At 30.5% G+C, this 21,683-nt stretch overlaps 1 protein-coding gene and 2 non-coding genes across 7 annotated transcripts in view; 2 read left to right on the top strand and 1 right to left on the bottom strand.

Moving 5' to 3' along the window:
• Positions 1–21,683, top strand: part of Fuss (SKI family transcriptional corepressor fussel) — a 156,064-nt gene that overhangs the window by 100,160 nt on the left and 34,221 nt on the right. The gene's annotated exons all lie outside the window — the stretch shown is intronic.
• LOC141532680 (U1 spliceosomal RNA) lies at positions 5,426–5,587 on the top strand. Its single transcript, XR_012480121.1, has one exon. It is a non-coding gene; the product is annotated as a U1 spliceosomal RNA (small nuclear RNA).
• Positions 6,934–7,096, bottom strand: LOC141532681 (U1 spliceosomal RNA). Its single transcript, XR_012480122.1, has one exon. It is a non-coding gene; the product is annotated as a U1 spliceosomal RNA (small nuclear RNA).

Here is a 21,683-nt window from a genome sequence, read left to right as displayed (position 1 = left end):
GATTTTTGTTGAATTCTGAGCTAACTCAAAAATTATCAATTAAATTAAAGCTCCAGTCGCCAAAAGAGTTTCTATCATCTGAAATTTTTCAAAACTCATCACAACAACCTGTTGTATACGTCAAATCAACTCCGCACTTCATCGGTACAGTATTTTATCTCTAAATAAAATACTCAAAGGTATGTACATACTACAATTGGCAAATTTCAAGTGATAAAAAACATCAGCTACTTAGAATTGTATTGTCTACTCGACCTGTCGTTGGTGATACACTTTTGAGTCACCTTTATCATTTTGTAACCTCTACGATTGTCTTCACACGTTTAACTTTACAAACAACGCATGATTCATTTATTAAAAAGTCAATCTTGAAGAACTTCTGTCAAGCCTCTTGGCATGCCTTCTTAACCAATTTAAGTCTCCTAACAACAAAGCATGTCTTAAACCCAAAGGTAAGCTATTGAGGACCTACAACATATGCCTGAATTGACTCTAGCAACTCTCAAGCCGAGAGTTAGGCTGTTCAGGCCCTACTACACAGGTCTGAATCGACCCTGGCACTAATCTACTTTCATCTCAATACTTTAGCCACCGGAAAGATCTCTTCCAGGCATCTCGACTTGGACCTCCTCCGGAGTCAAATCAAAATCGTACTCATACAGTCCACTATGCTCTCCGACCTATTACGCTGTCTAAACCGACGTCTAACGCAAATTCATTACGATATGATTTTCGATTCCCAGAAATAATTTTGAAGGAGCCAAAATCACTGTCTACACCAGAATCCAGTCCATTTACACCTGGGAAGTCGACAATCTCCCTTTGCCATTTTTTTTTTTCAAATTTATAGGGATAGTCATTTGTTCCCGCTAATAAAACAAATGAACAGCATTTCTTCTTCATATTCGAGCGCATAAAGCCCGGCAAAATGTCTAACATCACTTTAACGCTTTTAAACGCATTTCCACAAATACCCTCCCACGCATCCACCCACGCACTACCACAAGTGATTAGAAATTAAAAAAAAATGATGTAACAAAGAACAATTCTTTAATAAAAAAAAAAACAATAGTATATTACACACCTAGGGAAGTAAAGGAAGAAATGTCTCAGATCACATGTAATTGTTGGCCGAGGCGAAGCCGAGGTCGACATACATGTGATCTGAGGTTTTCTTTTTTTTTTATTTTCCAAGGACTGTATACTATTTTTTTATCTAACGCAAGCGGAAAGCAGCAACTTTGTTTAACGCAAGGAGTGAAAGTTGCCACTTTCCGCCTGGAGAGCAAAATAATAAAAACGGAAAAAAAATAATAAGAAACAGTTAAAAAATCAACATAAAAATATGAAGAAAAAAAATTTATTAATTCCTATTTGATTCGCCCAGCAAAGCGGACGGGAGACGGCTAGAAAATTATAAAAAAACTACGATTGAATACTCCATTTAAATGCTAATGCTGAACAATGCAGAATTAATCAGTCACAATATTAATAGAGTAACTGATTAATTGCATCTATAACAATCCACATATATTATTGATACAGCTAAAACTTTTATAATAGATCAGTATAAAATAAATACAAGAAAATTTGTATGATTTAAACACCCCATATAATATTTATAGAGAGAGTCTCAACTAAAAGGTCTTAATCCCCATTGACCGCACGCGTCTCCATCCATAATACTCATGAAAAATCTACGCATTTAGTAAGTTGATATCTGCCCCTTTAAATCGAATATCTTTTTATCGACATCCCAATTATAAATCATCCCTCTTACTTGATAATAAATCCTTCTACATTTATTTTCATAAAGTATAATTGGGCGTTAGTAATAGAAATAAAATTATGATTTACATACACATTAATAGATAATTCTTTTTATGATAATGATGTACTTACTTGCATTAATATGTAATACGATTATTAGCATCCTTGAACACAACATTTCACATATAATTCACATTCATACATACTTAAAAGTAGTTTAATTAAAAGTGATCCTTGCGATTTAATAAGTGAGTCTCCCAATTGCATGCTTCTAAATATGTTAGTTTTTTAAATAACAATACCTTGGAAATTATTTGAGAAATTACGATTTTGGAAATCCCTTTTGTCAAATTACAGCTACATGCACAAATAATTAGACATTTCCTAACAAATGGAAGTAACTTTTTTACAAAATACTTTTTCTTTTAAAAGAGATCACATTACCCGATGAAGCTGTGTAGAGTTTTAAAAAAATCTGCTAAAACTTCGAAAATTGTTATGAAATTTTAGGTACCTTGATGATTTAACAAAAAAAAAAAAAAAAAAAAAAACTACAAATTATTGCTATCATATATTGACATATATATTCAAAATATATAGGCAAGTTTATAAAAAATTGTCCATATATATTCATATTCGTTATTAGTTATTTAAACTAAAAAATCTAGGAGTTTATTCGAGAAAACGGCTAAATCGACGATTAATTTGGCTTTAACCTTGAATCATTTTTAACCATGATAACTTAGCGGAAAATGATTCCATAATTTTTTTTTAGAACGTTTCAGTTCTCTACAATAATATTTTAAAAATTTTTAAATGAATCGTGGAGATTCATAAAAAAAATTATAAAAAGCCAAAAATTTTGTATAATTTGAACTTTGAGCTGTAATTACTATTGTAAGATCCAATTCATCAAGATATCATAAACGAATTTTTCTATAGAGCGTTTAATTCTCTACAAAAATATGTCAAGAACTTTGCACTACGACCTTCGTTAGTTAGTTACAGAAATCGGAAGGAACAAACATAATTTTTCCTGTGTTTTATTCTTATGGAAAATCGAAAAGTGCGATGAGAATCATCTTAATCTTGAAATTAAGAGCTCACCTTTTTACAGGCTCATTTTCATACCTAAACAAATCTTTTGAGCGCGGTTCTTAGAAAAATAAAAAAAAAATTTATTTTTTGAATCACCCTACTACATACATTGATGGAATATCTCACCCAAACATCCCCTAATTCTCTTTCACAAGTATAAATGTATGTTCGATAATTAATCACCACCAACAATCACCAGATTACTACCGTTTAATATTGAGTAATAAGAGGGTTTATAGAATAATTATTACAGACAATAATTTTTGAAAGCTCTTGATTCAAGCACATAGTAGTAATTAAATATTGAATAGTAATAATAATGATCTATTGAACTAACTATACTTCAAAAAATAAAATGGTGTATCTATTTGTTAAATTTGTTAAATTTTTTTATCTTCAACGATCAAATCACACAGATTTGGAAATTGAATAATAATAAAATTATTTATATTGATTTTGTTAATTTACTACCGTCATAGAAATTTAATGTTTGTTACCTAAAAATTTGTAATACTTCTAATTTTTTTCATTTAAAAAATTTTCACTTGATGAAAGTAAAACGACCCACAGCTTATACTGGGATTATTTCTTTATACATATGTACCTATATTGTCAGGGAAAATTATAATTGTCGTTGAAGTTCATAAGTATGATTTTTTTAATATTTTTAAACCATCAAATTTGAAATGTAGCGTTCACCACTACCACTTTACTAAAGGACATTGCAATATCACATCTGGGTTCTAAGTCTAGTGTAACTATCGACATACCGAAATAATAATTTTATCTGGGCGTGATGATGCCCTGTATTAAGAAAAATTATTAATAATAATAACAATAGAAAATTTTACGATTAATAAAATCTGGCGTTTTTATTTTACTGGATACATAAGGTGTTAGAAATTATTAACATGATAATGTCGTCACGGGTTTGAACGGAAGCACCACTTGATGCAAATACGAGAATACGATTCGCTTTTTTTTTTGTTCACCCTGGTATAAAAATGACAATGGGGTACAAGAGGGCATCGTTGACGCTACCGTATGTTCGTATCGTCGCCCTGACTCTTTGCGTGCCGATGACGACTAGCTCAAGAATAATTGGTGGGGCTCTCTCCCTCGCCAGTGATATTTATTACATGTAGATGGGGCAGAGATGTTAGAAATCATGCTCCTAGAAATCGTATAATGGCCAACTAGGGTGTAAACTCTCCAAGCCTCTTTGCGGTTCGTTAAACGATGTTTTCATATGCGTACCATTATACCAACAGCTCTCTTACGGTGTTGACTTATTTTTGAAAATAAGTATGTAATGATATTTTATATTTGTCAGCTATTTGATTCACTATTTTCAAATTGAAATTTTTTGTTTGCGTTCTTTGCGGTTCACCTCATTTATTATGCAACTATTTGTATTCAAAGTTTTACTTCAAATATTTTTTATCCGAATCTAATTAAAATTATACATCCAGAGAAAATTGATCTTAAAATAACTCATTTTTATTATTTATTCAAGTGCATCGATTTCTGTTTTTATAACAATTTATTTGAAAACTATGCTCTATTTACATTTTTAAGTAATAACTTTCTTCTTATAAATATAGAAACTGAAAAAATGGAACGAAAAAAAAATTTTTTATTTAAAAAAAGTTTTATCTTGGTAAAATGAGTGATATAGTTACTGAAAATATGTCAATGAACATCAACATTAATTTATTGAAATTTAATCAAAGTTAATTTCAGTTCTAAAGTATATTCACCTATTTAAAAATCTTCGATGATTTCTAGACCAATTCTTTTCACATTTATTAATGTAGTATCTGAAGATACTACCGACAGATAAGACGTGTATAATATACATCTGACACTAGCGTAAAGTATGTCTACATAAATATCTATAAGGCGAAATTTTTAATTTGTTTTATTTTGATATTTTTTTAATTATTAATTATCAGTAATAACATAATGAGTACTTCACCGACCTATGTTTTGTACAATTGCTGTTCTCTTTTCATCAATTAATTAATAAATTGTTTATGTAATTTTTCTCGTAATTTTTATTTCGAAATCTAGTTTGATTTGTTTGTATTGGTAAATTAATTAAGGAAAATATTTATGTAAAAATCTGAATAACGGTTGACCTACAAGCCATCCCTGAAACTTCCTGCTTTTTTTTAACTCAAAAATCTTTTAACTGATTGATTTTTTAGCTTTTCGAGCTAAAAATTAAAAACTTGCATGAAAAAAAACTTTTATTTAGAAATTTTTAAATAATTAAAACTTTTGAACGCTTTGTTCAATACTGAAATCAATAACTTCTTACTATTGAACATTAATCATTTTCAAAGTAAAGAGTTAAAAAAAAATAAACATTTGACAAATTGGATAAAACTGTTGTAGAGGAGTTAGTTTAAAGTTCACAATGAAAACATCTGCTATATACGCAAGTCAGATAAGTTCATAAACCAACCGCTATGCAGCGCAGAAGTGGACTTTTCGTTTCCATTTAAATACTTGTTCTGGAATTCTTAAAAGCAATTTTAACTGGGGTTTGAGCATACTTACCTGGCGTAGAGGATACCGTGATCACCAAGGCGGTTCCTCCAGGATGAGGCTCTTCCATTGCACTACGGTTGAGCTGACCCCTGCGAATATCCCTAATGTGGATATCTCGGACGTACAATTTTTGGTAGTCGGGACTGCGTTCGCGCTATCCCGGGTGATATAATTCAAAGTTATTCATTTCGAGAAGATCCTTGAGTCATTCTTGGATTAGATTTCTAAACGATTACAAACATGTTATACACCGGGGTATTATAATCGAAACGACTCTTACTTTAATCTTCTGGCACTGAGAAATAGTGTTTTACTTATGGATGGCCATTTGTTGCTGAGTTATTAATAATAATCATCATTATAGCACATACTACGAGGAAGGCCATGGTTTTGGCTGCGAGCGCGAATGAGCAAAAAGCCGTAGCTCAAGAAAAAATTAATATTTTTGATTATTTTAAACTTCTCGTTATGAAAATCAATAATTTTCAAAACATCGGGAAGTTATTGGTTTCACCCCAGTATTGAAAAATCGAATTATCATCAAATCTCCGAATTCTAAAAGTGTTTTTTAACATAATTTCAAAATTTTACGTCGAATCGTTTGGTAGGTAGGAGATAATCTTTTCATGCTTGAAAAACTGCGTTGAATGCTGCAATCCCCATAGAAAAAGGATTGATTCGATCGAAAAATATCATAATTAAAACTTTTCGAATGAGTATGTTTTCAATAACCACCAGATTAACGAGTTCGAAAAAGTACAAGAACTTTTTTTTTTTTTGAGTTCGAAGAACTCAAAACTTCGGAATAGATCATTTCTCGAGAGTTTTGAACTCGTACATAGCGGGAAGTTTCATAGATGGCCTAGAGGATCAACCGTTGTCCAGAATTTTTATCATTCATTCAAGTAAGAGATTTAACATTTAAAACTCAGCCATTGCGATGTCTTTACTGAAGACCCATCCGAAAAAATGTGCTTCGGTGTTGATAGCATAACTAATGGCAGCATTATGTGAAATCAAAAAATCAAATTGAGTTTTTTATTCAATACCTAAAACTAGAATTTGGACAAAATAAAAAACAAAAATTGAAATTTGCACTTTTGGCAGAGTTGAAAAAAAAAAATTTTCGCTAAAATTTGCACTGTATTGATTCAGTAAGTTTCGAGAAATCTTGACTACCGACTTTAAAAATAGCGCTTCGTGAAAAACGCGTTTAAAGTTCTAAGCGCTCAATTGAAAATTTTGAACAATATTCTAGACATGGAGAATTTATTGAGATAAAAAAAAATTGGATTTATTGGAGCTCTCAATCCCGTGTAACCCCTTAACGGCTCATATTTTGAAGAAAATTTATTCTGTGTGAAACACTATTTCTCAGTGCCAGAGAATGAAACTAAGAGTCGTTTCGAATAAATTACCCCGGTGATTAACACGTTTATAATCGTTTCGAAATTTTATTCAAGACGGACTCAAGGCTGTTCTCGAATTTAATAATTTTTAATTATATCATCCAGGCTAGCGCGAACGCAGTCCCGACTACCAAAAATTGTACGTCCGAGATATCCACATTAGGGATATTCGCAAGGGTCAGCTCAACCGTAGTGCAATGGAAGAGCCTCATCCTGGAGGAACCGCCTTGGTGATCACGGTATCCTCTACGCCAGGTAAGTATGCTTAAACCCCAGTTAAAATTGCTTTTAAGAATTCCAGAACAAGTATTTAAATGGAAACGAAAAGTTCACTTCTGCGCTGCTTAGCGGTTGGTTTATGAACTTATCTGACTTGCGTATATAGCAGATGTTTTCATTGTGAACTTTAAACGAACTCCTCTACAACAGTTTTTTCTAATTTGTCAAATGTATTATTTTTTTTAACTCCTTACTTTAAAAATGATTAATGTTCAACAGTGAGAAATTATTGATTTCAGTATTGAACAAAGCGTTCAAAAATAATAGTCATTTAAAAATTTCTAAATAGAAGTTTTTTTTATGTAAATTTTTAATTTTTAGCTTGAAAAAATAAAAAAAAATCAGTCAAAAGATTTTTGAATTCACAAAAAGAGAGAAGTTCCAGGCCTCATTAGATTTAAAAAAAAAGCGATTCGCTGCCATGAAAAAACGTGCAAATTTCACCATAAGATTTAGTTCAAGCACAATGTTATCTAAAAGAATTTTGGTTTTCTTTTCCAATCTAAAACTTATCGTGTAATGAAAGTAATTATCTTCAATTTATATTTATTTATTTTTCCCGTTAGCTTAGTAAGATTTACTTCTTTATTTAATTTTTTTTTTTTTTTGATCAATTATAATGAATTAATTATGGTTAAATAATAATCTAAAAGGACCATGGACTTTACACAAGCGTTCTCTACACTGATAAAAAAGTTTTTGTATTTCCAACTACAGAAGTATGAGTCTAGAGTGATTTTCCGGCCTAAAGTATACTTTCTTATGATAAATAATACTTCCCTCTCTACTTTTATCATTGATTATAATCAAGCATAATTGTAAAAATTTAAGAATAATTCCTAAAAATACTGTTATGTTTATTGATATAAAACTTGTTAAGCTCAACGTAAACATTCATAAACTACAAAAACAATGAAAATTTTATTGATTTTAACCCCTCTTTTAGAGTAAAAACGATAGTCGAACAGAACCCCTTGAAAATGTAGATTGATCTGCGTTGTCGAAAAAATCTTAAATACGTTTGAAATTTTAACTGCATATTGCACACTTATCGCTCCATCCCGTTGCAGAATTGTTAATTTTGATGCAAAAAAATAAAATGTTTGTAGAAAAAATATAATTTTTACAATGACCCGTCAAGCAAGTGTCGGAAATTCAGGCACACCGAAAACTCTTAATTAACGCATGTGTATCAAAAATAACTATAATTTGGTTCGAGAGAAAAATCTCGAATCTAGGGTATTATTTTTTTGAAGAGTTAGATCATATCAAATCAAGTAGACAAATTTTTAAACTAAGAATTTTTTTTTTTTTTTTTTTTTCCAAATAACTTTCACGTGATTTAAAAATATAAATAAATCATAAAATGAAAAATATTTACTCAACGTAACTCAATTAATTTTTTTTTTTTTTTCTTCCAAAAAAACCCACTATGTATAACACAAAGTCACAAAATTTACAGGAGCATCGAAATCAACAAGATTTGACGGCCGCTGATTGCACGTTTTAGCAGCAGTTAACAAAGACGAAGCTTATACACAGTGAGATCTCGAACCATGAGCAAGATTCGAAAATTATTATACAGCAACTTAAAAATTAAAATGATTAGAGGTTAAATCACAGGATAGATAGATTTTAATACTAAAAACAATTTTTTATATTGACCGTTGACATTGACGAGAAAATACCGCTTAGGGAGTTATCCGGGTAATAAAATAAATAAAAACATATAAGCAATTGATAAAAACATACAAGCAAATACATATCAAAAATTTATATCCCACATACATCTAATTTATATGAATTTTCGCCGAAAACGTATGTGAACAATTTTTTATTGTATTTTAGCTTATACGTTCGCACATATGTTTTCATATATGGAACAAATATAAATTATTGCTATTGAAAACAGACTAAAATCGGCAAGTTAACGGCTTAAATAAGCAAATTACCTTTTACCGATTTTCGGAAAATTTTATAAGTTTTTTTTATATGTAAATGGATACATTTAACTTATATGAAAACATTTAGGCAAACCTATGAAGAATTGTTCATAGAGGTTTTCGGCCAAAAATTCACGTAAATTAGATTTATATGGAATTGGAATATAAACTTTTTAGATATTTGTTTATATGTTTTCATATGCATCTTTTAGATAAGGGTATTGTACTCCACTCTTATCTAATATTTTTTAGCCAATTAAAGAGAAGTAATCCATTTATTTTATTACAAAAAAATTTCATGAAACATTTAGTACGCTGAGAATAAAATTATTTTAAAGGTTATCTTTTGATAACTTTGTTCAGTAAGCTTTATAGTAAGAATACTTATATTCGTAGCGTAATAGTTATGTAACTACCACTAATAGCAAGTAGAATGAAGAATAGAAACATGATAATGATGTAGTTTAAGTACGTGTTTGTAGTTACCCATAAAGAGGTAAGCCACCCCTACAAACTCTGTTTGTGAAGGTTGGATAAAGTAAAGGAGAAAATTAAACTCCGCCTTGATGTGAAAGAGATTGTAGTCTGATTGGTTGATATAGGGGTAGTTTAATAGTGGGCGGGATCCAACATTTTGCGACCTAGACTCACTATTCTCTGACTTCGCGGGGTGAGTTCTCTTGCCCGATTCGGGCTGCGCGAACATCCAAGTTCTACACTTTGGACACTGTTGTATCCACGACTTGTGATAATTTCACTCAAAGTTGAACTATATTAGTGATTATAATTTGTTTGTATACCAGTTTAAATATATCGTGAACAAAGTGAATAGTTATTACCCGAAATTTAGCAAACAAGTTAATATTTAAAATCAGCATCGTTTTAAAGAGGTATTTAGTAATAATTTATAATTACTCCGTTTATAAATTAATCTTTTTATTTAATTGTATAAGGTGCAGTTAAGTTTATAATTAATGCCGCGTAACGTAAGATTTATTTCTGTGCTGTTAGTCCTTAATTTCCACGTTGTAGCTTAACGCTCGGATGAGCAACGACTGAGAAAGAGGGGACAGAAGGTGATAAAAAAAGACTCTTTCAAAACTAGATTGCGACAAAATAAATTGATAGCCGATTCACGCAGCTCTGAATAAACTGGTCCCGCGGGAGTCGAGGGTTCTTGCTCTACTCTTACGTATTTGTGTGCAGGTCGTTTCATGTGGGGACACTCGCCCTGTCGACCTTGATTCAAGGGGTGCCCAAGTTGTTTTTTTATTTATACACCATAAACTATACCCATTCGGAGCAGAATTAGCCCTCGAAAAAAAATAAATAATTGTACTATTTATTACATTCGTAATTGATGGTCTTAATTATACTTTTAGATTTTACACTGGGAATATCATTTTTATTAATGAAAGACACAAAATTTACTCTTGCCTTTTGATTTGCTAAAAAAAGAAACTTTTGTAAACTTCGGGTCAATATAGTCAAGTTCAATTAAAAAAAAAATTAAATTTTCATTAAATTTTTCTTCTTTTCACCATTTGACTGATTTTTTTCAAAAAATTTTTTTTTGCAAAAATATTTAGATATTTTTTTTTTCATTTCTTCTCAATTGCATGATCGGTTTATTGCTAAATATAATTGTTATCAGATCTGAGAAAATTATGATATGAACTCGTAAGAATCACAAAAATCGTTTGATTTGATAGAAAAAAAAACCCGTCAATAAAATACTTTGAAGAATAATCATATTTTATATCTAATTTTATTTCAAACATTCTAGAATAAATTTAATTTTTCATTTAATTGTGAAACGAATTAAACTGTAGACACTGTTTAAAATTTAACAATTTGTGATTTTTTATTGTTATTTTACTGACCATTAAATATTATAGCTTATAATCGATTTTGAATTGTACTTCACATCTTTCTTCCTAAACATAAAAAAATTAAATTTTTGAAGTATAGAAAACATGAATGTGGCTCAAAAAGACAATAGACTCTAAAAATAAATTACATCAAATTTTACATAAATTAAATTAAATTGTAAAAAACCCTTTGCTTAAATTGTCATTAAGTGCTTCGATTCTCTTAACTTCGAGCTGGATTAACAACAATAAAATCAATTTATAACTCAAGACATAGTCTTTTACTATCTTTCCTTGGTTCAAATGAATTTTACTTGATTCAAGAATTTTTCTGCTTGATTCAAATGATCAATTCTTAAATCTACTTAACTCTTCACCTTGAAAAATTAAGTTGAATGCTAGAAATTAATGAATACGTTATAGGAAAACCTGCAGGATCAGTAGCTTTTAAGATATTTTAACTTCCTGCTAAAAAAGTTGGGAAGTTATTGTTTTTACCCCGTCTTACAAAAATCGAGTTTTCATCAGATCTCGACGTTTTAAGGTCACAGAAGGCTTCCCTGACTACCCCTGCGATGTTGTCTCTCTCTCTCTCTCTCTCTCTCTCTCTCTCTCTCTCTCTCTCTCTCTCTCTCTCTCTCTCTCTCTCTCTCTCTCTCTCTCTCTCTCTCTCTCTCTCTCTCTCTCTCTCTCTCTCTCTCTCTCTCTCTCTCTCTCTCTAAGTGATAGGTTCTCTGATAATTACTGTTAGATTCTAAGTGTTAAATTCTCCAAATTTGTTATTTTATCGGCTGTTATAAATTGAATAATTTAGTGAGTATGCTAGTTGAATCAGATAAAATTAATATAAATTTTTATATTAGATCTTTATTATAGTTTATGTACTTATATAATTTTTCTATTATTATTGTATTTGTAAATCATATTGTATTTAAAATTGCCATTTGGCTTGTGCCTTGGCATTAATAAACTATCAATCAATCAATCAATCAATCTCTCTCTCTCTCTCTCTCTCTCTCTCTCTCTCTCTCTCTCTCTCTCTCTCTCTCTCTCTCTCTCTCTCTCTCTCTCTCTCTCTCTCTCTCTCTCTCTCTCTCTCTCTCTCTCTCTCTCTCTCTCTCTCTCTCTCTCTCTCTCTCTCTCTCTCTCTCTCTCTCTCTCTGTGTGTGTGTGTGTGTGTGTGTGTGTGTGTGTGTGTGTGTGTGTGTGTGTGTGTGTGTGTGTGTGTGTGTGTGTGTGTGTGTGTGTGTGTGTGTGTGTGTGTGTGTGTGTGTGTGTGTGTGTGTGTGTGTGTGTGTGTGTGTGTGTGTGTGTGTGTGTGTGTGTGTGTGTGTGTGTGTGTGTGTGTGTGTGTGTGTGTGTGTGTGTGTGTGTGTGTGTGTGTGTGTGTGTGTGTGTGTGTGTGTGTGTGTGTGTGTCAAAATCAGTTAATTAGTTCAAAGAAATCGTGAACGAAAGAAAACCAAAAAAGTGTTTTTTTGAAAGTACTCCAAACTTTTTAGTTCGATCAATCCAAAATCAAAGATTCTTCACGAGACTTAAAAAACTGCGTTGAATGTCGCCAACCGCTTGAAAATCGGTTCATTCATTCAAAAGTTATTGCAGTTTGAAAATTCAAAAAATAGTGTTTTATCAAACTTCTATCAGACTTTTGAACTTAAAAGCATTGAAAAGCTATCTCTTTGAGCTCGAAGAGCTCAAAAACGTCATAAAAGTGCAATTTTAAGCGCTTAGATATGGAATTAACGGGAAGATGCAAGGATGACTTTTAGAGTCAACTGAGTTTCCAGATTTTTTTTTTTAATTTTTTTGATGAAAATTTCAATTTGTTATTAACAAAGAACATAATCAAAATAAAAAATCTCAGCTTTTTGTAAATAATTCAATAACTATTAGTGATATCAAAAATCGGAAAAAAGATCCTTAAAGAGGAGAAAATTTTTGAAAAAAGTCTCGACTCCCGGAACTCTAGCTTGAAAAATAACAATTTTTATTTAATGTTGAAAATAGGGTTCCACGCAACTGCTGTCGTATTTTAGCATCGGCGGCCGTGTGACAAAAGTCGCGCGGAACCCTATTTTCAAAATTACATAACAATTATTGTTTTTCAAGCTAGAGTTCCGGGAGTCGAGACTTATTTTCAGGAATTTTCTCCTCTCTAAGGATCTTTTTTTCCGATTTTTTATATTACCAATAGTTGAATTATTTACAAAAAAACTGAAATTTTTTATTTTGGTTATGTTTTTTGTTAATAACAAATTGAAATTTTTATCAAAAAAAAAAAAAAAAACGACATTATTTTCAGAATTTAATTCCTCAGCGAATAAGTAATTGTTTATATTTTTATCACAATTTCTAAGATTTTTGTTAGCAAATTTACACACGGTTCTGACAAAAATTTTTGTTATTATGTAACATGGTAATGGTTACGATTCTACATAGGAATAAGTCCTATTCTTTTCTCTCCGTGTACAGAATATTTCATCAACAATAAGAAGTTATTAATTCGCTGTTGCCAATCAAAGTTTCGATACATATCCATGTCCCATCAAGATATCAAAAAATACTTTACACGTTAGATTATATATATACAATCTAATTATACAATGGAGAACATACATTCACTTGCATGTATGTCTCCCGACGCGCTATCTTCATTAGACTAATTATCATTCAGCCGCAGTCGGTAGTAACCACAACTGGGGCTTGAAACTAGATTTAGAAGGGCGTTAGCGTAAATTCGTTGATTAAATCAGGGACTCAGTCATACGAGGGAGCAGATAAAGCAACATGATTGTTTAGGGTAGTTTAAAATTTAATTTGAAACATCATCGACATAATTATCGACCCTTTATGACTTTCTTTCTTCCTCACAAACACTTGCTTGTGGACTCACTGAAAGTTGAATAATAATAGAGATGACTTTATGTTTTTACCTTTACAATAACAAGTTAGTTTTTTTTTAATCAATCACCGGGCCAGTAACGTAATTACGAAATTTGATCAATCAACTTTTTTCTGTATTCATTTTTAATAAACATACAATCAACATGAATTCAGGTTAACTTCTTGATAGAAGAGATTTCGAATTTTGAACTTTTTATTAAAACACAAGTTAATAAAATAGGCTGAGGCAATTCGCCTCGTTGTTATGCGCGCAACTGACAGGTAAAATTTTATACCCCATTATAACATACTGATTGTATCAAAATTGAAGTAGGGGAGAAGGGGTTCAGTTGAACCGAAAAAATTAGGAAAGCAGTTGACTTTAAAAGCCATCCCTGCAACTTCCCGCTAATTCTATACTCAAAATTGCACTTATTACGTTTTTGAGCTCTTCGAGCTGAAAAATATAATGTCCGTGTCATTTTGAGCTCTCCGTGCTCAAAAGTCTGATAGAACTTTGATAAAACACTATTTTTTGAATTTTTAAACTGCAATAACTTTTGAATGAATGAACCGATTTTCAAGCGGTTGGCGGCATTCAATGCAGTTTCTTAAGCCTCATGAAGAATATTTGAGTTTGGATTGATCGAACTAAAAATTTCGGAGTACTTCCGAAAAAACACTTTTTTTAGTTTTCTTTCATTCACGATATCTCTCGAACGAATTAACCGTTTTTGACTGGATTATCGGCAATCGACGTGGTTTTTCAAGGTTAAAATCTGATTAGTTTTTGGAGATGATCAATCAGCCGCTTAAAAGTTATTTCAAAAAAACCACTTGAAAAAAACTTTCACATATGGAAATCCTTTTCAAAATTGTCATACTAATCCAATGGAACTTCAAAATGTGAACATCTGATGAAAATAAATAATTTAAAAATATTCTAACAAAAAAAAATATTAAAAAATTGAACGTTAATTTGGATTGTAATTATAATTTTTAAATATTAAATAACATTTATTTATAAATGGTGTAATGTAATCTTGAGTTTGATAAATAATTCAAACTAAAAAAATAAAAAAAAAAAAACCGTCTCTAAAGTACTAATTACAATTGTTGTGCAAAAAACTACAAGTTTCTCGGATGTTGACAATTTTTCATAAAAAAGAGAAAGTGTATTTACGTATAAATAAATAGAAACTAATATAAAGAACAGATAAAGTTAGAATTGAAGGTAGAAAATTTTTAAAAGTGGTTTTAAAGGTATAAATAGAGGTAGCAGGAAGAATTGTGGCGCTGTGATAATAGAAGTACTGAGATTTAACAATGTTACAAAATAAACCTACGTTTTTGTTTTGCACTGCTTACTCACTTTATTCATATAACTTTCGTTCTCTGTCATTTCTATCCATGTTTTACTGTTCTCTTTCAAAACCGACATCTGTCTCACTCTTTGTACCCTCAAGTTATCTCTCAGTCTCTCATCTGACACAAGACTCCGACTTCGCAGATTGAATCGCAAAATAGCCGAGAGATGGGGAACAATGCACTTGACGTTATGTTTGCATTTAAATAATCTGCAAATACATTTTATCTCCCGTTTTATGTATCTATATACGAATATAATCTACAATATGTTAAGGCTTTATATTTTTCGTTTTACATCTCTGATTCATATTACTCAGTAATTAAAATTTCATAATGATGTACTACAATTATACATTATTCAACTTATTTATTAACTATCCTATGTCAATTATTTTACTAAAAGTGTGGTTAGTACTTACAATGTAAATGAAAAGTCTTATTTTATGTGATTATACTTTTGATGAAGTAGTAGCAGTTGAAAATTAATCAGACATACAAAATTTCAAAAAGGATGTGACTATGTATGTTTATATATATATATATATATATATATATATATATATATATATATATATATATATATATATATATATATATATATATATTTTAGGGTGCTTTTTGTTTTGCGACTATTTTTTTTTTCGCTCCCATCCCGAAATTTTGTTGGAAATACACCCAAAAAAATTCCCTGAAAGTTTGAGCCCTTAATATTAATATTAAGTACTCCTACACAGCGTGTGAAGATTTCCCATTTGAAATATACGAGAACTTTCATTTTTTTTTTTTTTTTTAATTTCTATAGCTCAGTGGCATTTCATAGCATCGCTTTGACCATGGACGGGTTTTTTTCAGAATTGAATGCTCTACAAAAGTGTCCATTGTCGCGAAGTCGTAACTCATACTGGTGGGGTAGTACGGACCGCCAAACCGAATTTTTCATAGAATTCTTGTTTTTTCACTCATTATCTCGTAAACAACAAGACATACAAAAAAAATGTAAATGATAATTTTGTAGGAAATTCAATTCTCTACAAAAAAGGTCCTTACCACCAAATCACTAAGATCGATATTTTCTGAGATATTAGTCATTGAAGTTTACGTAGCATTGAATTTCCACAAAATGTTGAATCAAATCTTAAAAAATATTGATTTTTTTATTCGTATCATAATTATAATTAGTAATTACTTATTGATTAAGTTGCAAATTCAACGAAAAAAATTTTTAAGTGTATTTTTCTGAAGTTTTTTTATTTGTAAATAAATTACTAAGATATCAGGTCTATGTAACTTTGAACTCAACTACATGTATGATCAAATACGATAAATTAAATATTTTACACCATTTTCTTTATGCTGTCAGTTGATTTAGTACACAGTTTATGTTGCGAACGGTGATGCTGTACTGTTTGAAAAACTTTTTGTCGTTCATCTTCATTGCGGGTGAAAGCTTGATTGAATCTTTGAGTCAGAGCTACTCCTCGCTCAGCAGTATCATTTACAACTTTTAACTTTTTGAATGTTTCAGAACATTTTTGGTACTCAAAATTTGATTCCCATGTATGAAATTCAGAATTTAAAAATTCATATGAAAGGTTAAACTGTTTAAAGATGAAAACTGAATTTGGTGTCACAAAATCACTGATGTTTTTTTCACTGAGTGAAGTAATTGTTTTATAAGGCTCTGAGTAATGCTTATTCGATTGCTTTACAGCGGGAATACCATTAATTTTTTTCGCAATTTTCAATTTTTCTTCTGGTAATACTGTATTATCAAACAGCGCCAAGCAAGCAAGTTGTTCATGCAAATACCATAGATGTTTAGATAATTTTTCAAGAGCTGCATTAGCGATTTCCGGATGAATTTTTCGATGTTCGATAAGATCTTTTACTAATTGTAAGTCTGAGTTTGGGGCTTTTATCGCATATGGAGCAGTAAACCATATTTTCACGTAAAATAATACAACAAAAACACAAATTTTTCGCAAAGCATCTGTTTCTTTCGCTGGTACTTTAAACTGCTTACGAAATAAATATATCTTGAAACAATAAAGAGCTTTTGAAAGCCATCTTGCATGGTGACAAGCGCCAGGGGCTTTAAATTGAACTTTATCACCTCCACCACCTAAAAAGATACTGCTTAGTTCCAGTAATTCTTTATAGTCGTCTCTTGGATGATGATTCTTATTGAAAAATATGAAAAGAAAGAAAAATAAAAAAGTGAGAAAACTGTAATCATTATCAGCAACCAATGGGTTTCTTTGATAGTGAATGATAATGTAATTAGTTAAATTTGTAAATAAAGTTAATGAAAAAATACACTTTGTAAAATATTCGAGCAAAAAGATATTTGAAATTTATCAATTAAAAACTTATAAGTCCTTAATACACACAAAAATGTGTCAAAAACTAGTTCATCATTTAAATACACAATTATTAATGTAAAATTGAATTAATTCATACCTTTAATTGATTGTCAATAAAATCGAGAATGTCTTTTTTTTGTCGTTCAAAATGTCGGTAATATGTTCATCATTGGAACCGATTTCATATACTACTTTATCAATGTTATCCCAATTGTCTCTAAATCGTTTGAAAATAGGTACATTTGGACCATTTGTGGCTGGCCAAGCAACCTCTGCTACATTTCGTAACATCAACTCTGACGTATGATGACGACAAGCAAGGTATAATAAATCACGACCAATTTTTTTCTCTAGTAAAGGACAAGCACCTTTGGTGTCACCTTAAAAAAAAAAAACATTATCTGTTTTGATTGAAATGGTTGATAAAAATATACACTAGTCACAAAAATTATGGGACATAAAAAAATTCTAAATTTTTGGGTATTTTTCAACGAGCTGTTACTCCGAATAAAATGATCGCAGAGCAAAAACAGAAAACAAGCAAATAGTTGCTCTAAGTGTCTAGTTTTCAGATACGATCATGACAATTTTTTATCACATTTAAGTCTGAAGAAATCCTAAGGAAACTATAAAAAAAAAATTTTCCAAATTTTTTCTTGTCTAAAAAAAGGTCTACGGGCTTCAAAAATGTTTTTTCATTCTTTTACTTAAAAGCTCTTTTAGAAAATTTAATGCCCGTTTATTTGACAGAATCAAAAAGCCTGTAAGATGATTTGCCGCGGAGTTATCGTCATCAAAGCAAAAAAGTTCTTTTTACTTTTGATAAACAATAACTCTTGGAATAATGATCGTATGTGAAATCAAAAAGGGTTTTGAAAACTACACGATATTTTCTATGAGATACAGTGAATTGTTTTTGACGAGAAAATTTTTTCTGAATTGAAAATTTTGACTGAAAAAAAGACAAAAATTTGCATAATTAAAGATATTTGGATAACTTGGTATAACTTTGGATAAAATGGATGAACGAAAAATTTCATGGGTAATTTTTTAACCTTAAAGTATCTCCTAAAATCCCTGGAAAATTCAAAGTGCTGCGATTTTTTGTTCCATAGTGTCCCGAAGCTTCAAATTTTTGTTTTCGCAAAAATCGCCATTGTGAGCAATTTCTCAATTTTTATTTATTTTCTTGAAATTTTTGTTTTTTTTTTTCAAATTTCTAAAAAATCAATCTTTTTGATCGAAAAATAAAGATTCTCAAGAAAAAAATCTTTTTCATTGAGATTTGGATTTTCAATTAAAAAAATTTTTTTGTCAAAAGCCATTCTCTGAATCTCATAGAAAATATCGTGTAGTTTTTAAAACTCTCCTTCAATTTCTCATACGACCATTATTCCCAGAGTTATTAATTATCAAAGTTAAAAGAACTTCTTTGCTTTGATTGACGATAACTCCGCGGCAAATCATCGCACAGGCTTTCTAATTCTGTCAAATAAAAGGACATTAAATTTTTGCAAGCGTTTTTGAGTGAAAGAATGGAAAAACATTTTTGAAGCCCGTAGACCTTTTTTTAGACAAGAAAAAAATTTGGAAAATTTTTTTCTTGTAGTTTCCTCAGCATTTCTCCAGACTCAAACGTGATAAAAAATTGTCATGGTCGTATCTAAAAACTAGACACTTACAGCTACTATTTGCTTTTTTTTTTGTTTTTGCTCTACAATCATTCTATTCGAAGTTACAGCTCGTTGAAAAACACCCAAAAATTTAGACTTCTTATTATATCCTTTAATTATTATGACTAGCGTAGGTTTGAAAATGTAATTTAACAATCTGACAATTTACCTGTGTTTGAAGCAGTCGTATCGAAACACATTCCTTTAATATTAGCGCAAATATTGCGTGTCGTCAGAGCCTGAAATACGGCTGAAGCTTGACTTATACCTGTGCCGTCAGAAAGCAACGGAGCTTCTAAAAATTTTTCGCCACTTATTCCTGAAATGTGTATCGAGAGCTGTTCTGCTTTTGATGTTCCTTGTCCTGTAGGTAGCATTTTTCCATCCCAATGAACTACGCAAGATTCGTCTATTTCTTCTTTTTTAATTGCATCGACAATTTCTTCTCTCTTAGAAATACGTGCATTGCGAATAGAAGAATAACTCACATTATATTTATCAATATCTAATCCCAGACTTTCTATAATAGCTGCAATGATAAATATTGCATCTCTATCACTAGTTCCAGTGCGATCTAAAGCTGATACAAGTTCTGGAGTTAAAATATTGATTTTTTTCTTTTTACGAGGTACAGGGAGTTCATTCTCAAAATCAGAATATGTTCGTTTCAACCCACTGGAATTTGATGATAGACTATAAAAACTTGCTGGCATCGAATGTTGCGATAATTTCATGCCTAAAACAATTTTTTCAGAATTAAATAAATAAACCCAATCGATTAAAACATTTTTCAAATTTTATATTCAGCTTCTGTTATTCAGAAGCAAAGATATTCTTTGAATTGAGTTTCCGTCAATTTTCTCCAATAAAAATAAGATAAAATGATATGTATTTTAAATTTATTGGTTACAGTGACTTCAATTTTTTAATAGCGTGGGGATTTTCGACTGCAAAAAAATCGAAAACAAATTTTTTGAAGTTATACTTCTTTTGGCGCGTTAGATTAAATTAAATAAATTTTGATTTATCTCACTTATTCAGATTTACTTGATAGAAATTTTACCAAAAATGATAGACTAATAATTAGAAAAAAAAGTTATGAATCTAGAAACAAATTTTAAAATATTGAAAAATTATATAGAATTCAATTTTCAGAAAATGAGGTTAAGAAAATTAGAATTTTAATGCGAATTAAATTTTACAAGTAAGTAGAAAAAATACGAGTCTAAATTGTAAGAAATTGTTTTCGATTATTAAAAAATGATTGATTGTTGAGCTTGATAATTTATAGTTGTATGTGAGAAGAAACTAACCAAATTCGTCTGTATTGTTCTCATTATCTTCATTTGCTATCTCCTGTTCAGTATCAGATTTATTCTGAAAAGTTTCCACCGGCAAGAATGTAGTAACGGGCGAGTGAAGATTGCTTTTTCCCTTTTGACACTCATTCAGAAATTGTTGCTGCTCTTTTGGCAAATTCTTAACCATTGTGGAATTGGAAATATCGAACAATTTATCTAGTTTTTGGTTAAACTTTTCAATATTCTGTTTTTGTGCTTTCGATCTTTTTTTCCTCTTATGATGTGTCTTCACTTTTATATATTCGGCATAAAATTTTTCCAACTTCGCAAGACTGTGCTGAGGACGTATAGTTGGAATCTTGAAACTAGCCCAAATAGTATTAGTATCGTTAATAACACTAGTAGCACTATTTCGAATAGTTAATTTTAAAGACTGATGTTTATACATAAACAAATTCAGTAAGTCACGATACGAAGGCAGCTTATTATTATTTATTTGGCTTCTTTCAAATCCAATTAAATAATTCCAAGTTTTATTACCAATTTTTTCACTCATTTTAATGATTGTTAAAGTCGATCTAACCTCAAATTTAACAAAGTATACATACAACGGCGTCACACTGATCAATGCACACTAAGCTTTGTTCTTACTCTCGCGGGATTAGTACACGAAAACAAAGAAAGCGCTGCAATTAAAGGGGAAATTTGTTGAACGCATTCAAGGTCAAGTGAAAGCTCAGTAGTACTACTAGAGCAATAAAAATAAAGCGCAATTAATCAGTATCACAATACACAGCAACAAAAGAAACATCCCATATTCTTCGTAATGATCATACACACTATATTTTTTTGCTCGACGGGCAGAAAGCGTCAACTTTCGGCCCGCTGCGCTAAATGAAGTTGCCACTTTCTGCCTTCGTCGAGCAAAAAAATAGCATACACTCCTCGGGAAGTAAATAAGAAAGCCTCAGATCACATGTTTGTTGAACTCGGCTTCGCCTCGGCCAACAATTACATGTGATCTGAGACATTTCTTACTTTACTTCCCTCGGTGTGTAATATACTATTTAGCTAGAATTTCATTAAAATTGAATTATTAAATGATAAATTCAAATATTATGGTGTGATTTAAATGAGAAATTTATTTAAAAATAAAAAAACTTCAG

Source organism: Cotesia typhae, unplaced genomic scaffold, assembly GCF_013202065.1.
Source record: "Cotesia typhae breed Kobodo isofemale line unplaced genomic scaffold, CoteBio_Ctyphae contig_65, whole genome shotgun sequence".
Taxonomy (NCBI): Eukaryota; Metazoa; Arthropoda; class Insecta; order Hymenoptera; family Braconidae; genus Cotesia; species Cotesia typhae.
The sequence above is the reverse complement of the archived record's forward strand: the minus strand, read 5'-3'. Positions and strand labels throughout refer to the sequence as shown.